This window comes from Xiphophorus couchianus, chromosome 10, assembly GCF_001444195.1.
Source record: "Xiphophorus couchianus chromosome 10, X_couchianus-1.0, whole genome shotgun sequence".
NCBI lineage: Eukaryota > Metazoa > Chordata > Actinopteri > Cyprinodontiformes > Poeciliidae > Xiphophorus > Xiphophorus couchianus.
The window spans coordinates 782,583-793,569 of NC_040237.1; positions in this window are offsets into that span (position 1 = coordinate 782,583).

The window sequence follows — 10,987 nt, forward strand, 5'->3', positions numbered from 1 at the left end:
GGTTGTTTTCTTTTTTTAATTTCCCGGATAAACAAACTCTAAATTCAAAACTCTTTGAAACACAAATAAACAATCAGGAAAGCCATTTCTGTTTTCCTCGTTACGTTGGAAATAAAGTTAGAAAACCCTTCTATCTTGAATGTATCTTTACTAGAGTTTCTCTAATTATCCTTGTTGAATATTCAAATGTTTTTAACATCAGCTGTCACATCACTGGAACACAAGATCCATCCATATCCATACATTATCCTGAACAGCTTACAACTAGACATTCCTATACTGTTTATATTTCTGATGGAAAAGACCAATGAGGCACCTCTAGAAGTCTGGAAATTATCACCAACTGTCCCCTTAAGCACATCCACACCTATTGTATGCCAAAGGTTGCAAAACAATGTGGCTGTTAAATCCTCCAACTTTATCAAGTAGGTTTCTATTAGTATACGCGATCCGTTTTAATGCAGCCAATATCATACATCCAAGATATGCTGAATGGACTCAGCACACTCTAGACATATGGAATATATATTTGTTTGGCTCTGTGGGTCACAAAAGCTAAATTGGCTCTGTATGCAAATGAGCCGTACATCTAATGTGAAGGAAATGAACCTTGCATTCTCGTTTCTGAGTGCGCATACATTAGAGACCGCATATAAACTCATCTCTGCTTGGAAACTTGACATGTTTTCATGCACTTTTCTCTTCAGGTTGAGACAAAATGGCCAAAACTGTAAAGCGTATGTTTATGTTTTGGTACTTTGTTGTTTGAAGTCTGAAAAATATTGCAGAATTATCCTTTACTGAAAGTGTTTGTGTTCTGCTGGTGTTTTATTATGTGTGGACAAGTGAGTGTATGTGTGTGTAACTTCAGGACAATGTGTGCAGTCCAATGGATGAAGGCAGTTTTGTGCTACTATTGTGCACGTAAGAGTATGAATTATTTACTAGTAATATCTTATGAGAATCACATCATATAGACTCCACGAGACAAAGACCCCTGAACTCCATCACTGACTGTAATCATAGCCTTCGGTCAAAGAGTGGGAGAGAGCCCAGGAGAGTGAAATAAAAGTGTCAAATGAAAGTAAAGGGATGAAGGAAAGGAAAGCAATCATTTTATTGATGAATCATTTCATTTTTATTACTTGTTTCCACCTGTATTTTCTTTTTTTTGTTGTTTTTTTATGAATGTTATCTCAGTGTTAAATAATAAGCTAAGATTTGGGTTCCTTCTTTTCCCGAAGTGACTGATTGCCCAGTTGTCTGCCTGGCTTTTACAACGTAAAAATCATCTCTGTATCACTTTGTCAGGAGAAGAAACATCATCCCTCAGTCTGTGCTGCAATCTGTCATCATCTTTCATGTCAAATGACAATCAGCCCGAGAGATGAATGATGAGTGCCTCACAGGTCACATCATCCCTTATCATCACTAGATGATGACAAACTGGCCTCATAGTAGCCACCTATCTGCCTGACTGGCACCTTCACTCCTGCAATCAATCAGTTAGGCTAATGTCTATCGATCAGAACTGCATCATGGCCAATATATTGGATAATAACCTGCTTTTGTTTTCCATCATAAGAGCTTTTTAAATTGGCATTTTGGGATCTTTTGACACGTGACGCACCTCTGCTCACATTCTCTCATTTTGCCGTGTTCATCTCATCTCCTCTTATTTATTCATCTGGACCCCGCTAAATGGTTCGAGGGCAACGTCATCATTCACTGTTCCTCAGTGGCTCTCACGAAAAAATAGTAGGCCCCCCTACCTGTGATTGATATCTTGTATTGGCCCCCTCCTCCACTCCTGCATGCAGTCAAGCATGTAGCCAGTTTTCATCACACACATCGGCGGTGATGAACTACTGGAGGATGGAGGCAACCGCAGACGTTGATGTTTGGGTTAAAGTTGCATTTGCGGGATCCACATGATGAAATGTTCAGGCTTTCAGTGGTACAACTGATCATTGTGATTCCATCTAAAGTGACTCTTCTATCTTGTAAACACAAATAGATCACTTACATGCATACCATTAATTCATTCTTTATAGCTTTGTGTTCTTTGTTGTGTCTTGTTTAACCCTTGGTTTTGCATTAGGAGTATTTAGAGCTGTTGATAGGCTATTAGTTATTATTTGGGCTGTATGCACCAAATTTATTGGTTCCCTTTAGTTCCTCTGTCCACGTTTTCCCCCAGCTGCTTTTCTTTCCCTTAATTAGTCACAATTGATACTTTTGTCATTGATACACTTTCAAAGTAATCAAAAGTCTGTCTTTTTCAGTAGTTTATAGTTAATGTACCCCAGCTTTTACTGAGTAATAGCTATAGTTATCCTATTAGAGGTTGCTGGTGGACATACTGACTGCTTTTCACTTCTGTATTTTCTCCTGCTGTTCCCCATTTATGCATGATTTGTAGTTGTTGGTACATTTAACTTTATTTTCTCCATACATCCTTTAAAAGAAGCTACATCTACCAAATTGTCTTTGTTTTAGATCTATCCATTGTTTCCCTTAACTTCATACACCCTTTTCTTTTCTTCATAGAAAGTACTCCTGGTTCAGGGCTTCTATTTTAAATCTTCTGTGACTGGTCGGAAAAGTTGCACAGAGTTGAGTCATTTTCTTTCCTCCAATCACCAACTGGTACTGATAATATTCAGGTATATGCTCATGTTTGACAGCTGTAACTATAGGAGTCAAATTATTACATTGATCACAATTATGCATGTTGGAACATTATAAACTGAGCTTTTATAAACTCGCCTAGGGCCTCTTCTTTCATCTTCTCGGAAAAATCAGTTTTGTGATTACAACTGGTCAACTTGACACCTAAAAAGTCATTGCAGAGCAAAGAATCAACTTATCTAAAAGTCAACTAGCTGGTGCAAACACTAATGTGAGCTCCTTTTTTTCTTTCAAATTACAATAAATCATGGAACGATGTGTCAATGCTTTCATTTCTTGCTTCTTCCTGTCCTTTAACCTACAATTTGTTGCAGGAAACATGTTTAATCTGGATGTTTTCTGGCTCTTTCCTCTCCACTATTGCCACATACTGTATTTATTCAGGAGGAGCACTGGTGAAAAGTAAACCATTTGATGCAGGCATTTGAGATTCTTTAGATAATTTTTTTATCAACTGACACGAATTCCTCAAATTGACGTCACCACACCCTGATCAGTATCATCTGTCTGCCAATGAGAAAAAGTACTGAGGAGAGATTATCCGTCTTATCCTCTCAATCTTTTTTTTTTTTTAATTCTGCCTAATTGGGTGTTAATTTGGCCAAATCAAGACTCTAATTTGAGGAAATCTTAATTAACTAATTCAGATCAAGATTAAAGATAGACTGGAGCTCTACCTATAATGATTCGATTTCAAACACAAAACTCAAACAAGAACAACAAAGCTTGGCTTTTAATAAAAAATAATGGAAAAATGAGATAAATATCAGAAGGATTTATTAAATTTGAGAACTGATCTTATAAACCAAAGCAAGAATGAAATGAAAAAAACATCATCCATCCTAGAAAATATTCATAGTAATTAATTAGCAGTTTGCTTTTAAATACCAACCATTTTTAGATTTAGATCCAGTAGGTTCACTCAATATTGCTCTCACTGCTAAATGTTTGACTCAGTCCCAGACTCTTCGCCTGACAATTATTCTGCCTGTCAAATAGTTGAGCAGAAGATTCGAACCTGCAACGGTTTCTTATCAGCTGAAAGGCTTTGGTGGGGAAGGTGCAGATTCACATTGAGTCTGTGGCTGTGCTCATCAGGGTGGCCTTGGCTTCATTCCTATTATATATATCACCTATAGAATATAATGTCAAATCTAAGGCCAGCGGTATACTAATCCCTTTAGGGAGAGTGTGTGGAGCTACTAGTGTGTGTGTAGTGGTGTGTCCTGATGCATTCAGGTGTGTGCTTAATGTCAGGAGCATTCCATGTCATAATCCCCACAGGAGAAATGCTGTGTGTGTGACTGCTGAAGTGTGTGTGGGTGTGTTGAAGAGGGGAACAGAAGGTCTTAATAGTGTCAAGCTCAGTCCTCATAGGACATCCTCCAAGAGCCTGAAGTGCTCAGAGTAAATAGATTGAGTGCCCTCTTTTGTTAAAAAAATACACTCATTAAAAACATTACTTCTGATGACATACTGTAGGACTATTACCACTGAAATACCTTCAGTTATTCAATTTTTAGATTAGATTTTTTGAGTTATTCTCATTTAATTTGTTCGCAGAGCCTGCAAAATACACCCCTAAAACTTTTATGACGCTTTGTGATGTTTTTACACAAACATCAATTTGTTTTCATGGGATTTTGCATGATGCAACACCAACAGAGTGGTGGATAATTGTGAACGAGAAGAAAAATGCTTTTATAAAAATGCAGAACTAAAAAGAGTGACGTGCATTTGAAATCTACTCTCTTTATGACAATAACCCAGAATATATTCCTCATTAGCATATAGATTCTGTGAATAATTTCCTCACAGTTTAATTGCAACTATTCTGTGAACGTGGGAAAATCTGCTGACAGGAATGTATAAATTGTCCACTCCACAAATCCGACCTTTTATGAACAAGCGGTGAGAGAAAACCCATATGAGGTTCTGTTTGCAACATCACAAGCCATGAAAAGCACCAAATATATGGTATAAATCTCATCCCCCCTTAACTCGCGGTTTGCATTGTGAAGGATAGTGGTTACAGCAGAATGCCTTGGGGATGCTTTTCTTTAGAGCGGACCGAGCTGTCCAAATTTGGTGGAAAGATGGAAACCCTGAAACTGCAAGAAAACCAAGGTCCAGCTACAGTGGAATGGTTTAACTCAAAGCAGATGTGTCAGAATGGACCAGTCAAAGTCCACACCTGAATCCTGTGTTTAGACTTGAAATTTGATGTTGATTCCAAACTGACTAAGCTTGAGCTTTTTTGCAATCTGTCAATGTGCAAAGCTGGTAGACGTATTCCCCAGAAGATTTGCAGTTGTAGTTGCAGTTCAGCTGTAGCTGAAGGTGGTTCCGTAAAAGAATTGAGGATGACCCAATACAATTGCATGAGAAAAGTATCTTGGTTTTTTTTTCTTATTGACGGGAAACCATTTGTAATTTCCCTCAAATTCACTACACAATACTTAATGTTGTTAAATTAAAAAAAAAAATCCAAAGGGAATTGAATTTTTGGGTTGTGACATAATAAAATGTGACCGAGTTCAAGAGATATGAATATATTTAAATAATATAATATAATTTAAATAAAGTTTACCAACTTCTTTAGAATGTCATGAAAAGTTTTACATTAGTAATAAGTGACATATCTCTTTATCATTGTGTTTTGATCATTGTGTTTTTTGAGGTACCTATGCAGGATACAAGTTTTAAAAAATTAAGTATTAGTCAAGGGGCTGCAAAACATTGATTTAATTCGTTTTTTGTGTGTTTAAAAGCTTTCAATGATTTCTCAAGTGTTTTAAGAAGCACTGTTTGTTACCACTTGGACAGCCAGTGTTGCATGTTTCTGTTGTTTTAAGGGTAATCTATACACACCTGCATCATTTTTGCTCAAGTGCTGCCTAAGTGGCCACTAAAACAGCAGACAAATAATTCTTCAGTTTTGTTTTCTATATGTTCAGAATTTAAATAAGCCCCTCCTTGACTCAGGTTCCCCCTGCTGTGACCTTAACACAATGGATTTTCTTATTTGAATTACAAATTCAATGTGCCATGAGTTTTCCTTCTGCCAGAGTTCATCCCTTCCGTGCTGCAAGGAAGGGAAACATTTTTGTTCTGGGTGAAGTGTAATGCAATTTGAAGACGCCTGTACTTCTTCCATGCTGTGCTGTATCCGCAGCAAAAGGATTATTCATAACAACTTATACAGATATCAATAGGTAAATCTGTCTACAGCATTTGTGGGGGGGGGGGGGGGACAAGGTGGACCCACAATCTCAGTCATTTGCCAAATAATAAAACTTGACAGCCAATTAAAATACACCAGGATAACATTTACTCCTGAAGAGAGCTAGACATCTTCAAAGCACAATCCTTTGTCATTAGATTTTTTTTTATAGTGCTAAGCAGAGATGAAAGTGAAGTCATGTTGCCTATACTGGAATGTGTTTGACAGGTTCAACTACCTCTTTTATGCGAGCCAGCCATACGATGTGACACCGGTCTTCAAAAGACACCTGGCCTTGGTTTTTTTAACCAGCCATTAAATGTTCATGTGTATTTCAAAAGACTTGAAAGGGTGTAGTCGTTGACAATTGCGGTATTGCATCAAATGGATGGTGATGAATACAACATTATAAATTTCATGCTCTCAAAATGAGACAAAGTGATAGGCCAATGTCCATTTTAGCATTTTTTTTTCTTGAAAATGCATTCTAGCCTAATTAAAACTAAAGTATAATTTCTGTAATTGTTCACTTTTTAAAGAATGCTGTTTGTTAGAAATGTTTATCTTGTTTCTATAAAAATGTTTGTGTAAAGTAGCTACAGAAAATCAGGCCAATATCACTTCTGAATTAGATGATGTGCTAATGCCAGCCATTACTGTGTCAAATAGCATTATATTGAGGCATTTTAGCCTCCCACACTGTGTTTTTTACTTACAAAAACATTAGCTTATTTTCCACCAATAATTTGAAATTATGTTTTACAGAAAAAAAATCTGAAATACGTCAATCTGTGAATTCAGAAGTGTGAAGTGTGAAATCTCTGTGTCAGGCAGAGATTCACTGTAATAACATTCTAGATTACAACCAACATTGAAAATATTTTCAAAGCCTCAAGACAAACTCACCATTTGAAAATAGAATAACCCCAATATATTTTATTTTGCATCCTATTCATTTTTATAGTGGAGTATAACAAACCAGTTTGACTGCAATTTAAAGACTGAAAATAAATTTCTGTGTAGGGTATCCATAAAGTAGAACTGCAATGCATTTTTGTTCTTTATTGGTCTTACTTTGGTCTATTTATGCAGCAGACATATGTTTCTGTTGGCATTTTAATTACTTTCCCTCATGGAGTTTGTTGGTAACAGATGCAGTCTGCAGGAGGAGGCAAAATAACAGTGGTAGAGATGCAGTTTGACTTGAGTAACACAAGATAAATCAAGCAGCAAGTGTTATTTCTGCTTTCATGCTGTACACAGAAGGCAGTCGTTGGACAGGTATCAACCTGTTAGGGCGGAAATTTGCTCGAGCTCAGGGAGTGTAGGTCGAGAACTTTGCTAGAGAAAGAATATATGTCTTTTCACTTCAAACGTGAACAGAGACATTTTCAGAACACTTTGCTGTATGAGAGTGAGCCGTTAAATGACTGATATTTCTGTTTCGTTCTTACTTGATAAGTAACTTTTCCTGTCCAAAACTGATACGGGGAAACCGATAGACTCTCACTGATGCCCTCTGAGAGCTGTGCTGCGACACATCATTATCCAGGCTACCTGCTGGTGGAACAGATGGGAACGGGTTACCTTGTGCACCCCTACTGACGGCTGGAATATTGGAAGCAGACATTTATCAATGACAACCGTGAAGAACTCTGCATGACACTTGCAATGCTCAAACACTTCCTTCCATATGCGGCTCTTCAAAGTGTATGTTCCTATCACTATTTATTAGTGAAAGGGGAGTTGGAGTGATAGATAAATGAAATGCTTACAGGCTGAAGGGAGGGAGATTTAGACAACTCTGGGACTTTCTTCACACAGTTCTGTCAAGACTGTAACTGTGCTGACAAATGCTAAGAGTAGAAGGTTCTTTACACATGTTGTCACAGGAGGGACAATGTTGATTGAACAAGCAGGTTTACTCATAAATAACCCATACTTCTACAGGCAGGTGGAAAACATGCTTCACAACCTGAGGGCAACTGTGTATACAAAAAAAGTTTACTTTATAACAGACCTCGTTTTAGTCACACAGGGTGCATAGATTTAGAAGTCTTTCTTTTGAACTGTGAGTCTACAACATTCAGCAGGCATCAAAATATGAGTGAATTTTGTGATTTTTTTATTAGGATACACCTGTCTTCTGATAAATTGAAAAATCTAGAAAAGTTATTTTGTGGTATTTCTATCTTATGAAGTAAAAATCAAATACTAGAGAGATTAGTTACACACAGAGTATTTTGAGTATTTATTTCTGAGTTTGGTTTTGTGTTTTGCTTTATTTATTCTGCTCCGTTATTCACTGCATGTTCATTCCACCATTTATTCAGTTACTTGCTTTCCCTCACAGCTGCACCCAATTTCTAATCAGCCACCTGCTCCTATAATCAACTCTCCAGCTTAAATATCTCTCTGTTGGTCAGTTCATTCTGTTATTGCTACCAGCCTGATTCCCTGTGTTTCTTGATATGTATTATTTCAGATTTCCCCCCGGGACCATTGTTTTCAAAGTTCCCAAAAGTAAAATTATTTATTTTCACCTGCCTGCTTCCTCCTTGCATGAGGATCCTGTGCTTCACTACTACATAAGAAAATTCAGTTTCTCAGAAACTCAAGTCAGCACAAGTCATGTTGGGCAACAAAGAACAAAACAAACATTAAAAATGACTTAAGAACAGTAAATTTGACAAAGTGCAACAAGTATAATAATTTGAAATACGGAAACAATTTAAAAACACAAGCACTATTCAAAGGATTTTCACTGTAGATTTCTTAAGCTGGAGCTGAAAGCATTCTGTGAACTACACACACAGAAGTATCCGGGACGCTGGCTAAAACTGTCGTATTATTTGTGTTAAGTCAATCCTAAAACAGAGACAATGCCATAAGCTTCTTACCTGGGCTTAGGAGAAAATTAACTAAACACTTAGCTGAACTTGGCACCTGCCTCCATTGCTGAAATAGCTGCTGTAATGACCATTGTATCAATGGCCTTGATTGGTCTGGGAACTTAGCAAAGCTAAACTCCTTAGAAAACCTACAGGGTACTGTCAAGAGAATGATTAAAGACACCAGAACTGACAACTTGTGCTTCCATTATGACTTAGCAGAGCCACAGGCTGATGGTCTCCATGCCAAGCAGCGATCCACTAACTCATCCAAAAGGAGCCCAACCAAAAACACAGCGCACATTCTGTACAGAAATGGAAATACATTTCAGTAAGCCAAAATTTACGTACTTAAAAATTCTTATTTCATTGGTCTGTTGCAATATTCTTCATTTTTGAGAAACTGAATTTGGGCTTCCTTTCGCTTTAAGCCATATTCATGCAAATGAACACAAACACTTGAAATATATCACTGTGTGTATTTCAGCTACATAAAACATAATTTTTTTAAATGAACTGACTTACTGACGAACATCAACTTTTCAACGACGTTATTAGTTACCGATAGGCACCTGTGGAGTGGGCCGGCTTTTTCCTCAAGCTCGCTTAGGTTTTTAGCACAATCTCTGGACAACAAATACTGTATGTGTCTGCATATTATCGCTGTATATGGGATAATATACCCTTGTGCATATACAACTGTCCTTAGAATCTTTTAGTTTTTATCATTAGATAGTTTTAACTCAAGCTTTTTTTGTTGTTGTTTCTTACCATTAGCTGCAGGCACCTAAACTAATCTATTCTAAAATTATCTGTGCTTGTTGTGATACATTTTATTAAAATCTAAAACCTTTTTCATAACATCTGAGATGGTAAATACTCATAGAGCATGACTAACACTAAACTCTGGCTCAGTCCCCTGTATGTATGGAACTAAACTTGGGATTCTTTTAGCAGCCTAATAAAAACATGTCTTCCAGTCAAACACAGGTTGCAGGAGCCATGAAGTCATGTGCTGCACACGAGCGTTGCCTGAGGTAAGGTCTGTTTCCATTACAAAGCAGATGGGAAGACCTTGACTGGACTCACCTACCATATTATCACAAGTATAACTCTTTGACTATGAACATTCACACAATTTCAAGACGCTAAAATAAGTATAAAACATTTGGAATTAACCCTTAAATATTAGAGTAATATAGGATGTTCTTGTTGCACATCTACTGTATGTTTGCTGTTTTTTGAGGGATGATACTCATTATTCGACTCCTTCGTAAACTCCTTCAGTTTGAATGAGGATTCTACCTGCAGAACAAAACTGCAAAAATCCAGAGTCATGAGAAAAATAAATTCCAATTTTTCAAACTGGAGGGAATTTCTGTGAGCTGTTTGGAGCTGATGCTAATTCAGCCTCCTAATTGGTTGCATAGGCTGTTTCCTGAAATCTGAATTGTAGATTGTACAGTCGGAGCCACAAGTGTTTTCAAAAGGGGCTGCACAAAAGCTCTTATGAACAAACAGGGTCGCTTTTAGGTTCGTCGTCCTGCTGGAACGTGAACCTCTACCACCCCACTTCCAACTGTTTTTTTGGCCTCCAGGTTTGCCTTTTGGTTTTCTTCCTGAATCTGCATGCATTTGTCTTCCCACTCTTCCTAGAAGCAGATTTTCTAGAGTCCACAATTAATTGTTTCCCTGTCAACAGATTCTTCAACTTGAGCTGTGGATCTCTGAAGTACATCCAGTGTTATCTATTGGCCTCTTGGCTGCTTTTCTGATTAATGCTCTTTTTATTCTGTCAGTATGGTGGAAAGCAAGGTCTTGGTAGGTTTGTAGACGTGATATACTCTCTCAGTTTTCAGATGATGAATTGAACAGTGGTCTGTAATAAATAACACATGTTGTGTAACCTAACTGTGCTTCAATGTTTTCTGCAACCTTACCTGTACTTTGTTTCTTAGCCTTCCTGATGCTCTTTTTTTCCATTGACGTTCTGTAGCAAACCTCTTAGAAACAGCTGTGCTGATATTAGATTATACATTAGAGAGTCTTTTATATTTATGTGACTTTTGAAAGATTGATTCCACTAGATTTTATTTCAAGGCATCAGAGTAAAGAGGAGCTAGCTTAGTGTTTGTTTTACAACTTTTGAAAGCTATATTATATTTTATGTTTGCAGCTTTAA